The sequence below is a fragment of the Marmota marmota genome, unplaced genomic scaffold (assembly GCF_001458135.2).
Source record: "Marmota marmota marmota unplaced genomic scaffold, marMar, whole genome shotgun sequence".
Classification (NCBI taxonomy): Eukaryota; Metazoa; Chordata; class Mammalia; order Rodentia; family Sciuridae; genus Marmota; species Marmota marmota.
In genome coordinates, this window is record NW_026000211.1 from 22,558,715 (window position 1) to 22,586,139 (window position 27,425).

The 27,425-nt window shown below is 32.6% G+C and overlaps 1 protein-coding gene and 1 non-coding gene across 2 annotated transcripts in view; one reads left to right on the plus strand and one right to left on the minus strand.

Moving 5' to 3' along the window:
- Positions 1–27,425, minus strand: part of Galntl6 (polypeptide N-acetylgalactosaminyltransferase like 6) — a 1,051,497-nt gene that overhangs the window by 776,079 nt on the left and 247,993 nt on the right. The window lies entirely within an intron of this gene.
- On the plus strand, positions 9,526–9,598 carry Trnav-cac. Its single transcript has one exon. It is a non-coding gene; the product is annotated as a tRNA-Val (tRNA).

Here is a 27,425-nt window from a genome sequence, read left to right on the forward strand (position 1 = left end):
TTAAATAGATTAATTTCAATGAAATAGAAGACGTTATCAAAAGCCTACCAATTGAGAAAACTCTAGGACCAGGCGGATTCTCAGCTGAGTTCTAGAAGACCTTCAAAGAAGAATTAACACCAATATTCCTCAAATTATTTCATGAAGTAGAAAAGGAGGGAACTTTTCTAAACTCATGCTATGAAGCTAGTATCATTCTGATATCAAAACCCGACAGAGACACATTAAGTAAACTTTAGAACAATATTCCTGATGAAAATAGATGCAAAAATTCTCAATAAAATTCTGCAAATTGCATACAAAAACATATTAAAAAGATAGTGTACCACAATCAAGTGGGGTTCATCCCAGGGATGCAAAGTTGTTTCAATATATGGAAATCAATAAATGTAATTCATCATCACATCAATAGACTTAAAGACAAGAATCACATGATCGTCTCAATAGATGCAGAAAAAGCATTTGACAAAATACAGCACCACTTCATGTTTAAAACACTAGAAAAACTAGGGTTAGTAGGAACATACCTCAATATTTTAAAGCTAGCTATGATAAGCCTAAGGCCAACATCATTCTAAATGGAGAAAAATTGAATGCATTCCTTTTCAATGACTTTTTTTATATAAAAGCTGCACATCTAACAATATTTGCTTGTCCTATAGGATCCTCACTGAATAAGAAAAGCATTATTAACCTTTTGGTCAATTTGTCCATATACCTAATCACTCAATTCACTTCTCATTTTTACTTTTATTTGGCTATATTACCTCAAAAATAGAGCAACCCTTATTATCACACACAGGACTTCTGCTCTGCAATAGCAATTACTACCTTCCTATCCTTCTTGGATAAACACTTTCAATACCTTTGATGCTACACCAGAAGTCTTGAGGAGATAGTAAAGGCTTAGATCAGTTTTAAGGGTTATTCAAATCAAGGATAAGTTAAAGGACTATTCTAATCAAGGATAATTTATTATTCTATTGTTAACAACAACTTCTATTACTGTTTATTATTCATATATATATTCCTATATTATTCTCAATAAAAGAGGAAAATACTGTTAATAACTTGATTTCAGATATAAGAAAACTAACATTTAGAAAGGTTAGATTCATCTTACAAAGTCACACAGCAAAATGTCAGGATTAGAAATCAGGTTGTCTTATTATATAGTTACAAATATGGCATTATGTAAAAATGTGGATGTGTAACCGATGTGATTCTGCAATCTGTATTTGGGGTAAAAATGGGAGTTCATGACCCACTTGAATCTAATGTATGAAATATGATATGTCAAGAGTTTTGTAATGTTTTGAACAACCAATAAAAAAAAAAAGAAATCAGGTTGTCTGGCTCTAGAGGTCGTTTTATTACCCAATTGCCTACATAACAGGCCAAAGGGAATCCCTCTCCTGAAAAAAATAATATTTTACTTCTCATTTTAGTACATTTTCTTATACTTCTCCTAAATTGCCACCTCTTACTTTTTAATTATATAAATCTTTATACAATTTTTTTTTCAGTTGAGGTGTTTTTTTCCCCTCCCTTTTTGATCCCCTGCTGTACTGTGCACATCTAGGGGAAGGCTCCAAAGATGATTCATTGGAAAAGGAGAATAAGGCATTGGAAGGTCTAATTATATTAAATTTCCTTTGGTCCTTTAAAATATTATTTTACCACAAAGTAAAAGCAAATCCATGTACTATTAAAATATGGTTGAATGTATAGGTATTCAGGATGCTTGATCAAATTTGAACTTTCTCACATATTAATTATTATTATGTATTTACTATTTTGTGATCGCTTATTTGTACTCCAATTTGCTTCTTGAGTTCAGAAATTGTGATTTTTAGTTTCTTTTTAAATTACCTGTGCCATTAGAGCGACTTTATATGAGTGACCCATTGTCTAAGAAAAACTTGATATTTTCAAAATCTATGTCAGAAAATGTCTACACATGCAAAATTGTGAAATAATTGCAAAAGTCAGTTGAAGCACAGAAGGATGATAGCTATAAATTTGTGGGAGTTTGTTGACCCTAATTTACAGAATAATTTGTAATTGATTTAATTTGAACTCAAGGGCAAAGGTTGTATAACAGTTCTTCCTCCCTTCCCCCTTCAAAGTACAGAGTTAAGTGTGCAGATTCTGGATGGGTCATCAGTGACATGAGGATGAATCTAGACCAGTACCCAGGCTGGGCACATTGTGACTTTAAGGCACCTTGGTGTTCTGTTCAAATGATATTTTTGTTTTCAAGAATACACAATTGCCTCAAAGTTTTCTAAACATAAAATCAATGGGTTTAAAAATAAAAGCAAATTTATAAGTAAGTAAGCTACAACTTTCCTAGGGTCACGTAAGAATACACTACGAGTGAATCTGCACATCATGAACAACCACAAGAATGGGATCCTAATTAGAATAAGTTCTACTCCATGTATGTAAAATATGTCAACATATACTCTATTGTCATGTATATCTTAAAAGAAAAAATTAAAAAAATAAGTAAGCTGTAAGTGCAGTTGAAAATATTTGTGAATTAGGTTATTAAACCCCTCCAACATCCATGTTTTCTTCTCAGAATGGCATGCACTTAGAAGTCTGCTGTGAAGCAGTGGATGGTAAAATTGGAAAAGTCCACAGAGTTCAAATGACAGATAACCTCAGTCTTTGCTAAACGTCTAGGCACACACTTGGACTACATTTCTGAGTCCTCTTTGTGATTAGGTGTGGTCATTTCTGAACACAGAAGAAGAGCAAATGTGAACCTCAAGCATGCTATGCATGTGATTCCCCCCTCCTCATCTTGTTACCTAGTCACAACGAGAAGATTCAACGCCGAGAAGATGAAAGAGATGTTTGTACTATATGATGTTTTGAGAATAGTTGTAGGAATATCTATGATCTGCTTTATGAGTCAAAAATAAATTTTACTGTATATTTCACTCACATATGGGCAATATTCACTAGTTTATCTTGGCTAATATAGCTAGTCAATCTTGGACTATTCACTCTAACCCCATACTGCAAATTACAACTTTTCTTAAAAATATCATATATTTAAAATTTAGCATGCCCAAATTCCAATTCATCCTAACTTAGAAAGCCCCTTTTCAATAATGAATGTCTTATAAGTGGTGAAGCATCAGTACCTAGTAGAAGACTTGACAGCAGGACATGCTTTGACGACTTTTCCTCATTCATTGTAGATGCTCAATGAATGTGTTGAATTGACAACGAGTAATCTATTTACTACTCCAAGTCCCAATCATCTAATTTTCTACATAAATGGGACAGCTTGAAATGTGCAACTGTGTAAGTGGCTTTATACTAAAGAACAAAAATCCAATTCTATGGAGTCTCTCTTCATAAATCATAAATCATGACCTCATTATCTTCCTCAATTCCCAAGTTATCTTCATAGTTTTAGGAAAAAAAACTGGAGTTCAGGTTGTCTTGTCTATTGGGTACATTGCTGTGTTAAACTGGCAATCTAGTGGACAGCTGAGAACTGCTGAAAATGTTAAGGGGAAATGCACATTAATGTGCTTTCTCCTATTTTCTTAGTTCATCATTCACTTGAACATGCATTTCTCAATTAAGTCATTCATTTGCAATTTTCTGGGGAAATCATGTAAGCAGTTTCTATCATGCGTTTATAAGAGAGGTGAATTGAGGCATACACTAAGTAGATACTGCCATCTCAATGCTTTTAAATGAAGTCAGTTATATTTTAGAGCTGCTGACATGATATTTGAAATTTAATTAAGAATAAATTCAGAATACAGAAGATCTCTAAAGGGTCAGATGGAAAAATCACAAGTGATAGGTTTATAAAAGTAGGCTTTTTATTGCTTTTTTTTTCCCCTTTGGGTATAGGGGATTGAACTCAGGGGCACTCAATCACTGAGCCACATTTCCAGCCCTATTTTTTTTATTTCATATTTAGAGACAAAGTTTCACTGAGTTGCTTACTGCCTCATTCTTGCTGAGTGTGGCTTTGAAATTGAGATCCTCCTGCCTCAGCCTCCTGAGCTGCTGGGATTACAGGCACTTGCCATGGCACCCAGCTAGGCTTTTCTGTTATAGCCCCAAACAGAAACTTTTTTGGAGATTCAGCTTCCTTAACTCACTTTGTCCTATTGTCCCAATTTAGAGCATCTATAAAAACTTAAATATAGTAAAAAAATACATGGCATAATTGTATAACATATAATATAAATATATAAGTATATAATTATATTATAATAATATTAATACATAATAATACATATATATATGAGCTCTAGATTATTATATACAACCTATCTTAAGGTGCCTGTGTCAAATTTGTTGAAATATTTGCAGAATTAAAACTATGGAATTTAATCAATCAAATACTGCATACATAATCATACTAAAAGTTTTAAATATAATTTACCTACAGAATATGGCTTATATGCAGTAAAAGGATCAATATGGCCTTTTGCCTTGTGAATAAGACAAATTCACCATAAAATAATAAATTGTATTTTAGCAAGTGGTAAGGGAGGAAGGAAAAATCATGCATATAGTGACAGGCATGTACATGCATGCATGCATTCACCCCACTACACAAATTAAAGGTCTCTGAAATTAACAACAAAAACAACAACAAAATCCACCTATTGAGGAAATGAGAATGAGCCTAAACTAAACATTGGTGCAAATACTTTGGCAGGGATGATGATTTTGGTGGTAGAAACAAAACTTATTAATCATTTTGAAAATTAAAAAAAAGATCATATTCAAAAAAATCCAAAAAATATATGACAATGATATGATTGAATGAAAAGTTTTAAAAGTCCTTTTCAGCAATGAAGAGGAAATCCTATCTCAGTCAAGGCAATGAGATATCACCATGTGGTATTACACAGACTGTCAGGAATAAAGAAAATCCTGGCTATCTCAAAATTTCAAACTTAATGAAGAAACTGTTTGTTTGTTTGTTTTTCTATAACCAGATGGGCCATGTTAATCTTCTATGCATTTGGATCAAAATAAAATATCTGTTCCAAGATTTTGGGGTTTTTCACTTAAAAGCATCTTTTTGTTTTCCTTTTTCTGTACCTCACAAAATAAATGTTTTCAATAATTAATACTCCAAAGAATAATACAAACTATTTTATAAGAGATTTGTTCTACAAAACAGGCTCACTATTCCATTGACTCTGTGCCATAAGATAAATGATACTTATCCCTCAATCTTAATACCTGATGTTGATTTTCCACAGCTGACCTGTTAAGCAAGCATAAATCCAAGCATCTAGGGAATACAGTTAACTGTTAACTGTGTTAACCAGCGCTCTAGAAAGACATCAGGAGGACAAACTGCAGCCCCAAGGAATTTACCATCTCCTCTGGAAGCCATATAGCAAAATGAAATAAATTCACTAAATTTGAAAACAAACTAAAGTAAACCCAAATTCCTAGGATAAAACCCCAACAAACAAACAAACAAACAAACAAACAAAAAACAACGAAGGAGTCTTAAGCACTCTCAGTCAGCAAAATGCTAAAGATTAGGGGAGAGGAGTAGACCAGATATTTTGTATGAATAAAGGAAGGGAGTGGAAGCCACAAAGATGAAGAAACCTGGCGGACCGTGGCATATAAAGTGTATATACCTTTGTGGTCCCAATACCCAGCTGAACAGGTGACTCAAGGCATTCTGATAGGGAACTTGTAGCATCAACAGATGGGCTGTGCCCAGTGAGATGGAGTAAGTGTTGTGATAAGACTATTTGACTTAAGTAGTAAAGAGCTTAATGAGATTAACTAATACAACTTACTGATAACTGAGGAATTTTGGAATAAAGTAATACCTGCCTTTACTGAATGACCATTATTTACCGGAAACCAGCTCAGACTTGGACTCAGAGATGCTACAAGGAAAGTGCTGGAAGAATTGGAAGCTATGGAGAAGAAATTGATATCCATAAATGGAAGTGAGTATAAGTAACTGATACCAAGAAGCCTGACAGATTCCTTGAGATGAGGTTCTGGATCTTTGAAGAAGTCTTATTTGAAGGCAAAATAATAATTGAATCCATGAGGGCAGATGTGTCATCCCAGACCAACAGCAAGGGCTGAAATAAATGTAATGTAATATTGGACCTCTGTAAAATTTCTTTTGGATTAGTTGACCTCATATTTGAATAAAATAGGCACTTTCTCTTACTTGATAAACTAAAATCATAAACTAACGAAGACACTGAACTATTTTAAACCATTTTTTAAAAGACAAAAAAAATTCTTGCTATAATATTAAAAAATATATTGGGAATGACATGGTTAAATGAGGAGGAAAGAACTGTTTTAAACAAAATGAATCAAAAGTAACTATTAGTTCTTTTACTTTAAATGTGACTCTCGTCTTCTATATCAATCAACTGAGACTTTAAATATGATTGGAACAATTTTTCAGTTAAAGAAAGGGTTTCCTTTTTTTGTTTTAAAATGATGCCCCAGTACTTAGATATTGTCATCATAAAATTTAAATCTTCTTTGATAAATGCACAAAGGTAAAAATGTTTGTTTCTATAGTGAATTAAAACACTTGATAGAAATGACAATCTACTCATCTCCAAGATCCTAAAATAAAATAAGCAATGTTGTTTTAACTTTAAATATTAAATAAAGTATACCTACAGGAGTTGATAGACAGTATATAAATGCTGGCAGATAGTGGCAGAATATTTACTTATGCTACATTTATGACAAATGTGTAATAAAGCATCTCTTTACAGAGTTCTATGTTGCTAATAGTTTTCTAAACTTAATTATCTTTCTATTTGAGAATTATTTGTTTTAAGCAAGGAAAACTAAAAGAAGTTATTACATATTTTCACTTTCTCTTCTATTAAGCTGCAGAGATTTTTCACATTAATAATGCTATATGATTACATTTATTTTAAAACCTAACCATTTCTAAGAAAATATAGCATGGTTTACATTTATCTTGCCAATTCAGGTGCAAAAATAACAGCTTGTCAATTTTACATGTTAACTTTTAAAATATTTTCTGTAAAGTTACTTTTGGTCATTTTAAAACTACTACAGAGAGGAAATTTTTTGATTAGAAACCAATGTGTCATGGATGCTATCTCTTTGCATAATTTCTTTTTATGTAGTTAGCAGTTAGAATTATTTTGACAATTTTATCAATAAAACCATTATGGAAAATGTAAGCATTTTAATTCATCTTATTTGAAATCAGGAAACTAAGAAATGACTCATGGCCTAAATCCTGGCATAAAATAATCACTTTAAATGTAAATTATAGATAAAGGATTCTATATTCCTAAGCCTCATTTGAATTGTTCTATTCTCTCACTACTTAGTCATATTCATTTATTTTGTAAAATTTGGGGGTTTTTTCAAAACTATATACTATATGTGGCTATTAACCTTATGTATCAAACTCAAGACACACGGTATCCAAATTGAGCATTAATATCACTGTTATCAATCATTATTGCTTTATAGCTTGATCAATTCTCCCTATTACTTCCTTCTGGAAACCATCTTAAATGTATAGTGGATTATGAAATGTTTATTCCCTAATCTCTTATGTATTTTCCATTTCTTAATATACCTTCATTCTAAGTAATATCTCAGATTTATCTTCCAATTCACTAATTCTCTCTTGATTAAATTCTTAATGGTTCTTCAAAAACCTGTGGGATTTTAAATTTGTGATAACATTATTTTTTATAAGAAGAATCTTCTACTCTCTCCTCTTTGTCTACTGTTGTGAATTTGGACCTTTCTTTTTTTTTTTCCTGCATCCTGTTTCTAGTAATAAATGTTTCTTTGTCTCATTAGAGACTGTATATTTCAGTTATAGCAGTTGATAAATTTTCGGGGTTTTTTTTAGCCTTGTCATTTTCCATTAGAAAGACCAGCATGAGAAAACAAGTGTTCCCCTCCCAGGACATAGGTTCATATGCCTGGACTCTTCCTCTGAGCTTTGAGGTGCCAGCACCAGCCAATGAGCACTCTCTGTTCAAAGCTCCATGTTTGAGCTCCACCGAATTCTTCTGTTATGTTTCTAAATTGTAATAAACCTACACTCGCCCCTTCATTCTCCACAATAAACATGGTAGCAACTTCCTGTGGTTCCTACCCCCACCATATCTGTGTGTTCTTTACTACTTTTCAGTTTATTGACACCTAGCTAATAATTTTTTATTAAATTGATTTTGTTAACACAACTCATTTCTGCTCTTTACTGGGTCTCAGCTGCTATACTCCCTAAAGAGAAGATCCATAGATATGGTTGGTTGAAGAGCATGGATATTGACTGGACCAAATGTCCCATACTAAAATTCTTAGGCTCCACCCTAGACCTACTAATTGAGGATCTCTATAGGAGGTACTTATAGACATTGAAGTTTGAAAAGTGCTGATCTAGAGTAGAGATGGGCATGCTATAACTTCAGATTGATCTTTTATATAAAAGTTTGTTGGAACACAATAATACCTTTCCATTTAATTGTTTATAACTGCTCTTGTTACAATGACTGAGTTGAGTACACATAACAGAGACATTATGTTCTGCCTAAAGTATTGACTGACCTCAATCAGCAAAAGTTTGCTGACCCTCTGGCTAGAATACAGCAACAGTCTAAAATTGAGTGTTAAATGGATGATTCTATGATTTTTTTTTTCAGCTATTAACACAACTGGCCAAGAAAATAGTTATAAACCACCCAACACACTAGCCAAACTACTTCCTTCTAAATATGTCCTTCTCTCCTATGTTTCTGAATGTATTATGGCACATTGTATGAAAACCCATCAGAATTCAGAATTAGAACTTGATAATAACCAAATAATGAGTCCATTTAGCTTTCTACAATGTGTTAGAATAAAATGGCATTTCTGTTACTATGATTAGTGCACTAAAATAAATCTGAAATGCAATGTTAGAATGAGATAAGCTTTTTAATGGAGAAAATACAGATTTTATAGCCGTAAACTGATATGAGTTATGAATGAACAATAAAAATGACCCCACACATTATTTTAGCTCTTATATGACTACATTGCAAATTACATTTTCTGTAGCATTATCAAGCAATACAATAGTTTAATATTGAAATCAATATTCACAGACTGTTTACACAACCCACACTGTGCTTTCATAGTACAATTCTTATTAAGGCCATGTACCCAGCATGGAAATAACTTTATTGTGATGGAAGATTTGATGGGATCATTACAAAAAATTATCTATGTATCTCATATATGCAGGAAATTGCTCTTCAAGTAAAAAGTCCAGAAGTTTGGAATAAATCAGAAAACATTGTCTATTTCTCTTCTCAGAAGTAGGACAATTCAGAAAAGGAAAAAAAAAAAACAAGTCACTGCTTATGTAAAATATACGATCAAGAAAAACAGCTTTCCCTCATCCTCTTAACATCTTCTAGAGCTAATTTTATCTTTATTTAAATTTCCTTCTTGGATGTCCTATAATAATCAAAGAGTTCAAGGGCTGGGCATATAGCTCAGTTGGTAGAGTGCTTGCCTCACATGCATGAGGTCCTGGGTTCAATCCCCAGCACCACCACCAAAAATAAAAAGAGAAAAAAAAATCAAAGACTTCATGTCAAAGATCATTATGAAGATTTATGTCATTTTATCCAAGTTTTGATATCAATGGCCAAATGCCTTTGGGAAAATCACTTTATAAGACATTTTTTAGTTTTTATATTTTGAAAAATAACCATATAAAAATAAAATGAAATAACAAAGTGAAGCCTCATAACCCAACTGTAGCATTCTCCATATGCCATCTGTCCCACAATACTTTTCCATATGTCAATTACATTATAGTTACTCTGTTCATAGTTCTTTCTCATTAGGCAAAATATCATACACTGTAATGCACAAAACTTGCCTTATAATTTTCACAAATGGATACACCTCGATAAGTCTTACGGCAGTTTGGATAAGAGTTCCTTCCTACCAAAATGTTCCCATTTTTCCATTCCAATTGCTTTTTGACTATCCTCTGCAAGCCTCTAATGACAAACATTATTCTGAAAATAATTTTTTCATTTTACTTTTGCCTGTTTTAGATTTTTTTCTAATGGAAGCATAAAATGTGGTTTTATTTTATGTTTGGCTTCTTCTGCTGCTCTGCATAATGTTAGAGAGATTTATCTAGAACATTGCCGTTAACTTGTGGCTTTGCACTGCTCAGTACTATTCTAATTCATGAATGTAACACAATTTGTTTCCATTCTCCTGAAGTTGGACATTTGAATTATTTCAGAATATAATATTTGAAACCAAAAATTTACATTGATTTCTTTCAGAGATTATGCCATAAAGTTGACAAAATAAACAGCACTAACTAAATGGAGCAAATTTATTGCATTCTGAAACAAAGTATATTATAAAAGAAACTTAGCTATTCTGACATTCCTCACCTTAATAGACTCTTTAATAGAGAAATCATGTCTACTTAACAAGTTAATTTGGAGTTTATATATATATAAATTAATATCTTCAACAGTTATAATACTACATATATTATATATAAATTATATATGTTATGTCAAACATATTACCTGTATTATATGTATATGATATATACATGATATATATACACATATTACCTATATAATATATATATATATATGATATATACGTATGTGTGTGTATGTGTGTGTGTGTGTGTATATATATATATATATATATATATATATATGATTTTTTAGCAGGTTTTGTCAACTATTAAGACCTCAGTGGATGTTAGCACTACTTGTTTTTATTATTAGTAATAGAAAAAAGTAATGGAAAGATTCTAAAATGACTCAATGAAAATAAAATTTCAGGCAACATGCTATCACCCTGGTGTATAATATTACTGACTTAATTTTCTATTGGTCTTCAGCTGAAATGGAAAACATGGCTGAGAAGTAGGGCTTGTAGGTCAGGTATCTGTTTTGATATGAAGAGTGGTATCAATGGAGGACTGGACCTACATTGTTCCAATATTTTATCGTATTAATTTTTGTACTCATAAATTTTGCTTTAAAATTAAATGTTGACTCTTGAATTGTTATTATTCTATGTAGAATAATATTTTAATGGCAGCACACTAATAGAAATATTTTTTCTATAGCAAATAATGATATACATTGCTATACACACACACACACATACATCTATGCTACTTTAAACTAGAATAATATAAACAGAACAATTCCTGGTAAAAATAATCAGTTTAATCTAATTTACTTTATGGTAATTTAACAGTAGGGTTGATGTGAGAAAAATGAACTAAAACACTACTTTAAAATTATGTTAGGATAGATTTATCCCTTTTAAATAATTTCAGCAAAACAAAATTAATGCATATATCAGTTTCATTAGTCACACTAAACACTGAAGCAAAAAAAAAAAAACTCTTTATATTTTCTAAATATTTTCACTTTTGACCTCATCCAGAATTACAATGAAAATTTACTTTGTAATTTAAAAATGATGTTGTGTTTTGTAATAGCATTATAACTGGGAAATATTTTTAAAAGAAATTTGTTTGTGTTTCTATGTTGATCTAAGACCTTATATTTTATTTCTTTCCCATCTTTATCATTCTCAAGCTCATGGAGAAATAACACAATGAATATCAATGTAGTTAAAATTTCTCTTAACACTAGATACCAGTAATAGTCAAGAGCCTGTAAAATAAAATTTCAGGAATGAACAAGTTTGAAGGAATGAACAACAATTCTCCAAATTTTCACATATAAATGAAAAGTTGCCTAGGCAATAGATAAATAAAAGATCAGCAGGAACTCATATATAGGCACATTCCCAAGGGGATGATGGCTTTGGAAATGTCATATTTCAAGTGTGACTGCAATGTGGCAAGGTTGCTTTCTTAGACAACCTGGGTCAATAGTTCATTTGTATCTCAGTGAGAACCAGCTCACCAGAAACAGCTACAAGAATTCACAGAGAAGCTGTGTGACTAGGACAAGGACAAGAAACCATTACCAGAGTGGTAATCCCATCTTTGTTTTGTCCTCTATTCTCCCTTGATCTGGTAATTTACATTCCAGAAGCAGCACAAATGATACCACAAATGATACCACAATTCTACAGAAACCATATCAACTTCTAATATTGGGCAAATATAAATTCATCTCCATAACTAGAAGGAAAAAATAATTATGAGAAACACTGAAAGGGTAAAAACTTAAAACAAAACAATTATAAGCAAAGAAAAACAAATCTCCTACTTCATTCACTCCATCCCAGAACATACTACTTACTGCATAGCATTTCCCCACTGACTGTGGAGGGTTGGAGCTTACAATATCTCTAATTTGTATAAGAGAAACAATTAGTCATCTCATTTCTGAGACAGGAATGAATCCAAAATCAGATGAGAAATACATTCAATCAATATTTCCAATGGAAATATAATGTGAGCCCCCTATGCAATTTACAACTTTTTAGTTGCCATAAATGAAAGGTTGGGAAAGTGAACATATATTTTAATTGTATATGTAATCTAATTTGTACTCAATATTTCAATTTCAAAATGTAATCAATATTAAAATTAAAATATTGTCTTTTTTCTGTCTTAAAAATCTAATGTGTATTTTTTTGTTTCTAGCATCTCTATTTGCACTCGCCACACTTCAAGTGCTCAAATGAGTGTGGTCAGAGGCTATTAAAGAAGAAAGTGCAGTTTTAATTTAAAAATGTATTGGTTTAATATTAGGTGATAAAGAATCATTTGTCATTTCTGTTTACACCGTCATGCTTAGAACTTTGTTCTGTACCTTAATAACATTAAATTTCTTTCATACTGGTATTTACTGTTTATATCATTTCAATCTTTATTATAACTTAGTATATTTGAGTAAGAAATTTGGCAAATATAATTAATTGTCATCTTTCTAATCACTTGTCCCTAGACCTGTTGATTAAATTTATTTCTCCAATGGTTGGGGATTATTTTGTTGAAAATGGAGACTTTTTAAGTGCATTGGTCTGTCTTGTCACTCTGTTCTTTTCCACTAGCGTGTCTTTCTCTGTGCATGCAAGAATTAAATTAAGTTTTTCCTTTTAAAGTGCTCACATCTGCATGGGACACACATATACATTGCCTACAGGAGACTATAGTGGTCATGCTACTTTCATGTTCTAGATATGTATTTCAGCACTTATATGTGTCTTAGTGAGTGTTAACTTGGGATTATAATGGCTATATAAAAAGCCCAGCTTTTCAAACATGGGCCAACTTTCACCGAGTTTCCTTAGGTTGTGAAACTGTTTAAAAAGTTAATACAGGTCAGTCACTATGTTAATACTAAAATATTTTAGTTTTAGATGATTTGAGAGTTGAAAACCTGATATTTGGCTGTTTTCTTGACTTTTTTTTTTGAAAACCTAATATTGATAAAGGTATCTAATATATGAGCTATTTCTCTCAGCTTAATCTCATCTAAAAATGTACTTCCATATGGTAATAAAATGTTGAAATAATCATGGAGTAGAACATGTAAAATCCATGGAAAAATGAGTTTTACAGTTTTGTTTAGCATTTACAGTTTCTCTAGGTATGAATTAACTCATTAAAAATGAGTTATTTAGCCCTTTTTTAATAAATTAATTTTTATTGTAATATTATTCATATAATGTATTCAATTTTATCTCAAGGGTTAAATACTTTATTATTTAAGAAAATATTTCACAAAATGAAATTTTATTGGGTATAACATTCTTTGTGAGATATTCTTATTCATGACCATCATTTCTCATTTTTTTGTATTCAAACTTTTTATTTAATAACTGTATTAGCTTTCCATTACTACATCAAAATATCTGAGATAATTAACTCATAAAATAAAATTTTTATTCAGCTCTAGTCTGTGATTGAATGCTTTCATTGTTTTGAGCCTCTGGGGATAGTATCAGATAGCAACTCAGGAGGGGATGTGAAGGAACATGTGAATTTTAGTTAAACTCATGAGCCTGGAAGCAAAGGAGTAGAGGAAGAGACCGGTACCCACGATTCCCTTTGTGTTCATACCCTATGTGAACCCCTCACAAGTTTCCACCTCCTGAAGGTTTTAGCACCTTCTAAGAGTGCTTCCTTGGGCACCAAGACACTTCATATGCGGACTGTTGGGGGATTCTTAGCCACTCATGTATTTTTAAATTTTCTAGTGTAGTTACACAACACTTAATGTTATGTGGTTCATCATCTTTTCCACTTTTTTGAAAGTGATAAATAAATCCCATGTTATTTTCATGGTTACTCAAAGATAATACTTGTGGCACTATTCTAACATTTGAAAGTCTACATTGGAATCATGAAATGAAAATAATTCAGAATTGGAAGCTTATTCCTGTTTATAGAAATCATTAATTTTTATTTCCTCCTCCTCATCAAACCAATACCTAGGACTTTTAAATCATATTTGGACTGTTATTTACAATTTTGAGAAAAAGAATGAAGACTAGGACATGAGTTTGTTTGTGCTCTATAATCTGCCCATTTTTTTCTTTTTTTTATTGGTTGTTCAAAACATTACAAAGCTCTTGACATATCATATTTCATACATTAGATTCAAGTGGGTTATGAACTCCCATTTTTACCCCAAATACAGATTGCAGAATCACATCGGTTACACATCCACATTTTTACATAATGCCATATTAGTAACTGTTGTATTCTGCTATCCTATCCTCTACTATCCCCCCTCCCCTCCCATCTTCTCTCTCTACCCCATCTACTATAATTCAATTCTCTCCTTGTTTTTTTTTCCCATTCCCCTCACAACCTCTTATATGTAATTTTGTATAACAATGAGGGTCTCCTTCCATTTCCATGCAATTTCCCTTTTCTCTCCCTTTCCCTCCCACCTCATGTCTCTGTTTAATGTTAATCTTTTCCTCCTGCTCTTCCTGCCTGCTCTATTCTTAGTTGCTCTCATTATATCAAAGAAGACATTTGGCATTTGTTTTATAGGGATTGGCTAGCTTCACTTAGCATAATCTGCTCTAATGCCATCCATTTCCCTGCAAATTCTATGATTTTGTCATTTTTTAATGCAGAGTAATACTCCATTGTGTATAAATGCCACATTTTTTTATCCATTCATCTATTGAAGGGCATCTGGGTTGGTTCCACAGTCTAGCTATTGTGAATTGTGCTGCTATGAACATCGATGTGGCAGTATCCCTGTAGTATGCTCTTTTAAGGTCTTCAGGGAATAGTCTGAGAAGGGCAATAGCTGGGTCAAATGGTGGTTACATTCCCAGCTTTCCCAGGAATCTCCATACTGCTTTCCAAATTGGCTGCACCAATTTGCAGTCCCACCAGCAATGTACAAGAGTACCCTTTTCCCCACAACCTCACCAGCACTTGTTGTTGTTTGACTTCATAATGGCTGCCAATCTTACTGGAGTGAGATGGTATCTTAGGGTGGTTTTGATTTGCATTTCTCTGACTGCTAGAGATGGTGAGCATTTTTTCATGTACTTGTTGATTGATTGTATGTCCTCCTCTGAGAAGTGTCTGTTCAGGTCCTTGGCCCATTTGTTGATTGGGTTATTTGTTATCTTATTGTTTAATTTTTTGAGTTCTTTGTATACTCTGGATATGTTCCCTAAGCTCTTCTATGTATACTTTGAAAGAGAAACAATTCCTCAAAGTCCTTTTGATTATTGTTTTTTTTTTTTTTTCTTTTTATGAAGGTCAGTTCCATACATTCCTGCTTCAATTCTAAAAGGTTTTCTTTTCTTTTTTTTTAAATTTTTTTAAATCATTCTAACAGTATGATGTTTGCAGCTGTCATCAGAACTCAGAACAAAAGTTACAATTTCTGGGGGGAATTTTCTGACAAGGCCTTTGGTATTGAATGTAAGATTTGAAGGAGCCTAAATATGAGCAGAAAAAGTCTATGTAACATATGGTGAAAACTTCCTTTGAATCCTCAAAATGAAGATAAATAAACAGCTAGACAAAAAAGACATGGAGCCCCATAAAGAGTTCACAATGTAACTTCATCGTGTGAAGTGCATATATCTGTAGCTGTTAGTGAAATTATTAAATTCACTTCACGGGTTGGTGGAAGTGTTTGGGGGAGGTAAATTGATGAGATTGAGCTCTTAGACGAAAGGAAGCATACTGAGTCCCTCAACCCTCATATGCCATGAAATCTAGGAATTCAAGCCAAGTTTATCCCCAATCTTCAATAGTCTGGTCCCATATAACACTAAATTATGTATTGCTTATAGAATAAAAATGATCACAAATCTAAATACTGAATCAGTGTTTCTTTAAACTTCTAAGAAAATTACCTGAGGATGAAACAGACATCTTTTCCATTTGAAAACAAATGTCATTCATCCTGGTTAAGTTACCATTCTCCTCCTGGTTCTCATGGTGCTGAAGTAGTACTTTTTTTTTTTTTTGATAGTTTTCTCTGATGCCCCCAAACTCTGGGTTCCATATTTAATAGTTGAAGCATGGGATAGTAGACCTTGATGACAATAGTATTAGCATTATTGTCAAAGCTGCAATTTTTCAATTTGTTCAAATCCTTCACTGTTGCTATAGATACATACCTGCTGGCAAGATTTAGCTAAATTGAAGCAAACAGAAAAGGATGCTGGCATACCAATGAATCCTACCTTCTGACGACGATGTTTTCTTACTGGGAAAGACCAATTATATATTTATATTACCAAAATGACTTCACATTTACTTTTAACCTCCAGAACCCTAATTATAACTACCTATCATTTTCTTACCTTGTTGAAAACAGCTTCTTTTTCTATCAGAGATGCCTATGGGTTTTCAAATTTGACTTTTATTTAGAAATATCTTAGTCAAAAAATGCTCCTCTTTTATCACGTTTAAAACTTCACAAAGACCTTCTACTTTCAAATTATGAAGAGGAATGTTAATTACACATACAAAATATTTATTCACATTGTTACTAAATGGATTTAGATATAAATGTATTTGGCATATTTCTAATTTTCTTCTATTTAACTGATTTCCAATTATCACCTTTCATTTTTGTTTTTCTAATCTCAGTAATAAGAAAATCAAGTAGCTGTGATTTTTTTTAGGTAAAATAAGTAAATGGAATGTTAAACACCTGGCAAAATAAAATACAAACAAGTGTAAACTTAATTCCTAATCATTACAAACCAGTATGCTAAAACACTTCAAAAAGAGATGATCCTAAATGGTCTGTCTGTTTGGGTCATCTATTTGTCAGAGGTAAGTTTTAAATCATTCCATTTCCTGAAAAGTTTAGGAAGAAATATACAAACAAGTTTATCTTTGCAAGAGTTTTCATAAGGCCAATGTCTCAACCAAATTCTATAAATAAGTTTCTAATTTCTCTTGAAATATTTACTTCAAACCAGGACTCACAGAGTTAGGGAAATGACAAACTGTTTAAGAATGAAAATGATAGGTGTTTCTGAACTCAGATTCACATGTGCATCTTCTTATTTATTAGTCATTGTACTATCTATACAGAAGATGTAGAAATAAATGTTTAAGAACTATTTTCTCTAATACCATATTCCCTTCTTGATATAAAGTATACCTATTCTGCACAAAATGCCCTTATAGTTATAATTTCATGTGTGATTATCACCAAGTATTTATGCTTTGTGCTATTAAGTAACATCAAGCAAATAAAAAAAATTGCCCCTCACAGATAGATTTTCCAAAGGTAAAATTGATCTTTTGGGTGTCTAGAAATCACACAGTTCCAGAAAAGAAATCACCTAAGAATAAACATCACATCAAGAAGTAGAAGTAGGTTCCAGAAAGAGTGTAGGTAATATATTTCAACAAGATTAAATAAAATCTTACATATATAATGCATTACCCTATATTCATTAAGAAAGAAAAATGAGATCAGAATGTGAGGCAAGCAAAAAAAATAAAATATATAAACATATATATAAATGCGGTGCCTGGCAGATCCATTATTACTCAGGTGAAACCAAAGACATTCTCACAAATGCTAAGACCTTTAAAAACAAATCGCTTGCATAAATATTCTAGGTAAAAGAAGAATTACAATAAAGAACTCAAAAAATCCTATTTTATTTGTCTTACATAGGAGAATACCATAGACTGGATGGTTTATAAACCATAATGTTTTATTTCTCACAGTTCTATAGATTGGAAGTTAAAGACCAAGGCTGTCATCAGACTTGGTCTGGTGAGGGCTCAATTTCTGGTTCATGTATCTCATCTTTTGCCTGTAATCTCCCATGAGAAAAAGATATGGGATCTCTCTGGGGCCTCTTTGAATTCCACTTCTTTATCACTTCTCAAATGTTCCACTTCATAATATTATGAGATTGGAGGATAGGATTTCAATGTATATGTTTTGGAGAGCAAATATTCAGTCCATAGCCTGTATGCAAGTAAACAAATGTATAAAAAGATACACATCATGTATCATTAAGGAAATATAAATTAAAATAGCAATGAGCTACCACAACACACCTATGAGTATGGTCAAAATCCAGAACATCGAAAACAATAAACTTGGAGAGGATGTGGAGGAATAGGAGCTCTCATTCACTATTGCTGGGAAAGCAAATGATATTGCTACTTTGAAGACAGTTTGTCAGTTTCTTACAAAATTAAACATGTTCTTATCAAAGTATCTAGGAATTGTGTTTCCCAGTGTTAAGTAGTTGAAAACTAAATCTACATTAAAAATAGCACATGGACATTTAGAACAGCTTTATTCATAATTTCCAAAACTTGGACTCCACCAAGATGTCTGTTGGCAGGAAAATTTTAAAAAATAAACTATGATAAACAAGACAATGGATTATTATTCAATGTTAAAAATAGATGAATTATGAAGTCATGAAAAAGTATGGAAGAAGCTTAAATGCATATTACTAAAAGAAAGAAACCAATATGAAAGGCTACATATTGTATGATTTCAGTGATATGACACTCTGGGAAAGGCAAGATTATGGAGACTATAAGAAGTATACATGGTTGCCATGGGTTACAATGGAAGGATGAAGGGACAACACAGAGGATTTTTAGGGCAGTTAAAATAATCTGCATGATACTATACTGGGGAACATGTGTTATGAATTTTTCAAACACGTAGACTATGCAACACTCAGAAAGAATGCTAATCCCATCTGTGGACTCAGAGTGATTAATTTAGGGGGATTGTCAGTTGTAACAAGTGTACCACTGTGGTGGGGGATGTTGGTAATGGAGGAGGTTACACACCTGTGAGATCAGAGTGTATATGGGGTGTCTCTGAGCCTTCCTCTCAATTTCATTGCAAACCAAAACTTCTCTAATATTTTCTAATAAAATAATATAAGTAAATAATGGGACTAACGATAAACACCAAAACTCTAAAATATAAAATTAATCCCATGTACCTTATCATAGTTGTAAAAATAATATTTCAAAAAAATGTTCATTAAAGTGAAAGTTCAAAATTTATAGTAAATATGTTAGTAATATGAAGTCTCAGGCTATAAACAGAATAGGAGAAGGGTAAAAGTGCTAAATTTGTCATATTAAACAGGAAAGTATCAGTGGAAGATTTTCATTAAATTAACTTAATTCCATATTTTCTTTAATGATTACTTCATGTTTAATAAAATTACAAAATGAAATAAAACTAAAAATATTCTATCATAAATCTAAAAGAAAACATTTTTATTTCTAAATATGTGTATTTAATCAAGTGGTATTGACAAAAACATAGAAGCTCTTTATTTCATTTCTCTACATTTTTGAGAGTGCAAGTTTTTAAAATACAGCTTTGCTTCATTTACAAAATGTAGAAAAAGAAAACAGTCTTATGACTATGTTCTTAGACATATTAAAAATGCAACACTACACAATTTATGTTATTCCAGAAGCCTCTAAAGTCATTTTCGTTGGAAATTTTCTTTTGCTGCTTGAACAAAATTCCTCTGTGCCATCATCTAATTGGATCTAATTGTCTAAGAAAAGAAGACTGTTGCAAGCTTCCAAATGGGATTTTCAGCCACAATGGGGGAAATACAGTTCGTGAATGTATCTTGCACACAATTAAGTGAGATTACTACCTCTAGAAAAAAAAATAAAACCAGTTTTCCTGAAAATGTTGAGGCAAATAAGAAATTGATTATCAGTTACATTTTCTTTGGTCTTATATGGGTCTAGCCCAGAAATAGTGGTCCCACTATTTCCTTTGGGAGTTATGGGTGTCATATATTCAAAGATTTAAATGTACCTCCCAAATTTACAAAGTTTTTGCCATCAGCAAAAAGTGAATCTAGTCCGTTTTATTAGATATGGAATTAAGCATAGAAAGCAATTAGAGATCTGGATTCAATTTTGTGTGAAGGTACTCTTTTAAGTTTAAGCCAATGTTTTATAAATAACTGGCAGCTTTTGTGGGGTTGGATTGCTCCCACAACTGTCTAAGAAGGTTTTTGGCAGAAAATGATTATTGACTCATGGAGCACATCCTGAAATAGATGCACTTTTGTCTTTGATTTTTTCTTTTGAAAATGCTAGTGACTAAATATTGTGTAAGTACTATCATTGCTTTCTCTAAACATTTTTTGCCACCGTTCACCTCACTTCTTTTTAAAGATTTTTGATATATCTGTGTAATAACAGAGGTACTGATGGGTGCAATGATTTTTCTAAATTCCTTTTATCCCCTTTTTTGCATATAGTCAATATGTAAATCTACCAAATATGTAGATTATTCACAGCAGAAAAATAGAATTTATCCTTTTCATTCTTATCCTAGCACTGTCCAACATTAAACAAATCTTATAACATGGTTCCCAAAAGATTTATCTTATTATAAGACTTGCATTTCAAAATAACCAAAAAAGAAAAATAAAGAAACTTTAAAAGTTCTGCATCTCAAGAAAAGAACAGAATGCTCTACATTACCTTTTCAGCGACAGGAGCATTTAACCAATCAATAGTCAAATTTGAGCAAAGATTATTACTGTTGTCTTTATTAGACAAGTTCTTTCTTTCAGAAGTCTTTCAAAAAGATAAAACTTTTATCAAAGATAAAATTTTAAAAATGCTAACAGTTTAAAAATAATGTGGAATTTTTTTGTGATTTACATATAAGAGTAATTTTTCCTTTGGTTATTTTCTTAAGCTCCCACCACCTATTGAAGCCAATGAACTGACTCCAAAAGAAGCCCTTTCAGCCCTCAACTGCCCTAGAACAGTCCAAATAAGCAATAAATTGAACTTTTGCTCTTTCTGTTAATTATTTGAACTGTTTCTATCCAGATTTCTCTATATGCCACTACTGAGGTAATTGCTGAAATTATAAACAGTTGTACATTATTTAAAAACCCTTAGCACTTAAAAAAATTTACAATTGATATTAATTTAGATTTACCAATTATCAAATGTTTAAAAAAGTTATTTTGCTCACTGTTATTTATTTATTTTTCAGTTGTGGGGTGGAACCCTGGGTTTTATGAATGCTAGGCAAGCATCTACACCAGCCATACCCACAGCCCCTGCTCATTCTTTCTGTGTTGTTCACTTTTGAACCACACAGATCCAACTGCCTCTTCGAAATTTCACCATAGACATGTAATTTGTAAATTTTATGTTTTTTATATCACAAAATTACTTCATATTTGCTCTTAAATGAGTTTTTCTCTTATAATTGACATTCAGTTCAGATCTTTCAAGGTATTATTAAATTATATTCAAGAATGCATTATCTCTTTATGAAATACATCCCGCTTGATTAATTTTTGTAGATAATCTGCCATTTCTTTCTAAATCTTTTAAACATTTCTGTTATTATTGATGTAAAGAAATATTAATAAGCAATATAAAGAATATTAGTAAATGATGTTATTACCTGTTTTTGCTTTCCTTTATCCTTTTGGGGACATTGTGATTTTCCTAAACCTGAGAGTCTGCCCGTTTCCTTTGATTTAAAAAAATGTTATTTTTTTAAGAAGTTCAAAACATTCATTTGATCTATTGTCTTCATCACCAATACTCTTTAGAAGTATTTTGGACATCTCATTTATTCTTCTTCTACTTTAACTTCTATTTCATATTTTTAAAGCCTTTATCTTGAACTTACATACTTCTGTCTTCCAATTCATTGTTTTCCACTCTATTTAGTCAAATGATAAACCTTTTTTTTATGTAGTTCTTTTTTTTAGCTTCAAAGCCCATATCATTATTTTAAAAAATTCTATTTGATCCTATTTATAATCTCATAATTCTGTTTAATAAAGATCTGATCTTGCAACTAGGTTTCACTTCCTTTTTTCCTCTTTGACCATTTAAATCTTAATTAATTGGTGGTCCATTTGCAATTTTGTTATATAATCCATATGGCGATATATGTCCTGTTTATTACATTTGTCAACTCTTTCTTTAGGCAATGCTATCCCATATGAGATTTGTAATTTTAGAATATCTACAGCAGAAGTTATTTTTATGGACTCCCTCAGTTGTGAAGGTATTCTCAGAGTTAATTTTGCATCTATGTCTATCAGGATCCTTTGGGTTTCACAGTTCTAGGCTTATTTATATTAAATTTTCAGCCTGAGTTTTCTATATTTTCAAGGTAGCCACAGTTATGCAATGCACAGCTTAAGCTGATTCTGATTTTTCATAGAGGAATTTTTCAACTCATTACTCAGGACTGTCTAGTCACTCTTGTGGTTTACATCCATCAACATTTACAGAATATAACCAGAGTTCCAAACCAGATAGGGTTGGGAATCACATATCCAGAATAAAAATCACAATTTGTAAGCAAACTCAGGTACAGGTAGAGATTATTCAAATTCCACCTGGTTGGAGTTGTCTGAATGGCACATGCCATATGAAAGAAGACAGAGATTTTTGTTTTGAAACGTGTATGAGAGGTATGTCCATCTTGATAATTATTCTGTTTGATATTTCCTGCTATCACTGAATCCCTAATTACTATATTACTTTGTTTCCTGGTTTCCAATTCACTAGTTTTCCAGATTCTCTGCTTCTGATTTCCCTGCAAATATTTTGGCAGACAAATTTTCTTTTTGCTTCAATGTACATCAGTGTTTCTTGTATTGACTAACAATTTTTACTTCTTTGACTTGGTAAACCCTTGCAATAATTTCTGGATTAATAAACATTTTCAGGAATTTTATCCACCAAGGATTTGGCTGAAATTCCAACAAACCTGTTCTGGTTCCTTGGGTTCCCTCCAAAATATCTGCTTTAGATAATTGAAATGTGGAGGCCCAAAAGAGGCTATGGCTAAGGCCATCTGGCTAGGAATGTCAGGCAAGTCTTCTTTTGGAAATAACTTCCTGGATAAGACCAGCAGAGCTGTGTACTGCTGCTCTCTGGAAAGGGATTCCTTTTCCTCTCACCCAGATATTGGGAAGCTATGGCTAATCCCTCAGGCTGCAGAGGAACTCGAAGGCTATATGAAGTGTGTTAAAATTCTCTAGTTTTCAAGGTAGTTAAAGAATTATATACAGCTCTCCAGTAAATTTTGGGGAAATACAGAGTTGTCTGTACATTGTGTCCATAGTTCAAATAACTGGAATGAAAAATTTTCAGGGCAAGGATTGATGTAACTGGGAAACAGGCAAGGAGTGAATATAGTTCGCTTTGTAACTATAAAATACTATAATATATGTGTATATTACCATTATCATAACATTAATCATAACAAGATTATGATTTAGGACTGTCTTTAGACTTGGCACAGCATATAGTACCCCTTCTCCTTTAACATATGCATAAATAATTCAAAGTAGTTTTTAGATTGACAGGATATATAATCTTCTACCTCAGCCAGGAAGGGAAATAGCTGCTTCATAAGAAGTCTGGCTTCTAGTTAAAAAAAATTGTGTGTGCATTGGAGTTTTACTGAGCTGTATGGAAGAATGAAACTATGCCATTTACCGGTAAAGAGTAGAACTGGAGAACATCATGCTAAGTGAAATAAGTCAGACTCAGAAAGCCAAGAGTCATGTTTTCTTTCATATGCAGAAGCTAGAACAAATAGAGGGAAAAGAGGGCAGTATAATAATGATATAGGGAAGATCAGGAAATGGGAAATGGAATTTCACAAAATCATGCAATGTATAAATATATCACAGTGAATTGCACATTTATGAATATCTTTAAAGCACCAATCAAAAATAAATACAAAAAGGAGTAAAAGGATGACCAATAGAATAGAGGAAGGAAAACAGGGGGAGGAAAGAGGGAGGAAAGTGGAGCCACCTCCATCTTGGACTGAAATGGCATAAATCACATTCTATGCATGAATGATTTTGTCAAAATCAATCCAGTTATGATGTGTAACTATAATGCACTAATAAAAGACAAAAAATAAGAAAACTATGTGATCTTTCAGGTTTGACCACTGACAATTTTAAAGACTTTCCCTAGCAGTCTTGGTCATGGAAAACTACCCTCAATACCAGACTTGGTGCCTAGAAGTTGCAGTGAAGGGCTCAGGTACCTGGCTGGACACACTTTCATGGATATTTGTATTTCTGGCCCAGTCACCTTCATTCCTAGTCTCCTCATCTGAGGCCTTGAGCATATGGCTTCTTCAGACTTCCTAGCTGAGGCCTCCCTGTTGAGGGAGTTCAGCAGGGAGATGGACAAGAGGACTTTGAAGATTCTTTAACCAGTTCCATTAAACTGCAGGAGCTCCCTTAACAAGCACATGACCTCTATGTGATCTGCCCAACCCTTTAGGGAAGCATCACTCTGTGGGTCAGAAATGGAGTGGAGAGAATTAGCATTTTCTTATTTTAGCCACTGGAATATTCGTTTGCAGCAAGCTATAGGGGCTTCATTGTTACTTTTGTTTTGGCTCCTGTTTCCTTAATGTGACTGCTCTGACCCACACCTGGCAGGTGAGCTCTGTCTCTGATTCAGGTTCTTGACACTTCTCTGGTGTTGAATGTCTATTCATATTATCAGAGAAGAGGTTAACTCTCAATTGTTCCCATTAGCAGTTACTCTCAATAAATCATCCAACATCATCCATACTGAATCCAAATGTTATGGCCAGACATTTTTCAGAATGAAGACAGTCAATCAGAGTAATGTCAAGAGGTCACTGTTGTTGTCCCAAGAGACTAGCTAAACTGTTCTCTTTTTATTTGAATTATTCTCATACAAAGTCATATCATCTGAATTCTTCATATCTGCACTATATTATATTACTAAATGTTTAACATTTTTTATTATCTGGTTATGAAATAAAAGAGCTAATATGCTCCTGTAGCTTTGAGAAGAGGCTAGTGAAGACATACTCTAGCTTTCCATTAGTTATAAATTATATTAGATTGAATTCAATAAATCTCCTCTGAGCTACACATTCCCCACTACCATCTAGAAATGCTTCTTTAATTATTTTGAAAATGGCTGCCTACAGCCATAGTTCTGACAAAAAAAGATATTCCATTAACATTACCCAAAATCAGGGTTTTGTGTTCAGCTTCTGAAAATAAATTTTATAGTTTATAGTGCTTCCCTTTATATAATTATTTCTGAGAAACTCCAGGATAATATTCCTTTAGTAGTATCTATTCTTTTAAGTTATAATTTAAATTTTAATCATGGTTTATGGTTTGTTTCATTTTGTTTTTTGCTTCTTATTTTAACTCACTTTAAAATACTTTTGAAATTAAGTATCATATATGTTATCGTTTGGATATGAGGTGCCCCCCAAAGCTCCAGTATTAATGCAGGAATCTTCCAAGGTAAAATGATTGGATTATGAGAGCTGTAACCTAACCGGTCCATTCTAGTTTGAATGGGCCAACTGGGTGGCAACTTTCAGCAGGTGAATGGCTGGAGGAAGTGAGTTGCTGGGGTCAAGTCCTGGAAAGTTTGTTATCTTCCCTACAGACCTTTTGTCCCTTTCCTCTCTCTGCTTTCTACATGCTGTGAAAGGAGCAGCTCTCCTCCATCACTCCCTTCCACCATGATATTCTGCCTCAGCCTGGGCCCAGAGTAATACAGTTAGCCAATCACGGACTAAATTTCTGAAACTGTGAGACAAAATAAACTTCTCCTCTAAGTTGTTCTTGTCAGGTATTACTTTGCATTTGTGTATTAATGCACTCATTCAACATTGTGCACTACTATGGGACAGGTACTAAGATAGCAAGGAATGAAAAAGACAGATCTTACTGCTCTTTGAAGCTCACATTCGCATGGAAATTTCCACTCTATTATAATATTTTTATCATTAAGGACTAGCAATGCATTAGAAACCACATTATACACCTTGCGCATAGCACTACATCAAATGGATATCCATGTTTGTGATAAATATTCATGGCAGAAAATAATTTTATTCATAAACATAGTTGCATGGAAAAGAACCAAATAACAAATGTAATTTGTATTGTAAGATGTCTTTAAAACACTGGATATGCAATTAATAATTATAAAAACTGTGTAGATACAGAAGTTGAGTATCAATGTTTCTCCTTTGTGTGGTTGTAATGATTTGAAATCAAGGAAAAACGTGGCATATGTTATGAATTGCATCTTTTGACAGTGGTAGTAGTATTTGCACCAAATCGACACTCTGCACTAGAATGTATCTTGAAAGTAGTGTCGATTTTGCAGAGTGACCAGGAAATGATCATTGGTTCATACAAGGGGAAAACTTGAAACTTGTCATATTTAATCTTATGTTTGAACAAACTTAATTACCAACCATAAATACCTTAGTGAGCTTAATTTCCAGGTATGTTTAACATGCCATGGATTTTCATTTTCCTCTCCCAAATAATTTGAAGTTCCCATTAACTAGATAAGAGCAGAGCTAGATGAAAGTCAGAAGAAAATTGAAACAGGTGTGGGAATGTTAACCATAGATCTTTTATAATTTTTATATATCTTCTTCCTTCCAAGCCAGATCAATCACAAGAAAAAACACTTGACTCAGTGGACAGGCTGAGGATTGGGAGACAGGAAGACTGGGGAGATTAGTTAATAAGGCATTTAAGAGGTTATAGAGCAAACTGATATGCCTTTAGCCAAATCCAATACGGCTTGCTTTTCCCATGCAATAAGAAGACTGGGATCGACAGTTGATGCTTAGGGCACATGCCCAATAGTGACACTTCTGTCATTCTCAGAATCTTGATTTTTATTTTCTCATGGTTCTAAAATGGCATAAAATTTCCTCCAATTTCAAGTATGAGAGTAAACTGATAAGATTTTAAGTAGCTCTCTTTCGCTTCGCTCCGGGCAGAGAAGCTGAATGTGTAATCAGCAGTGGATTGTAAGTACCCGAGGCAAAGAAAGCTCAGTGCGCCCCGCCTTTTTTTTCTTTCTTTCTTTTTTTTTTCTTTTTTTTTTTTTT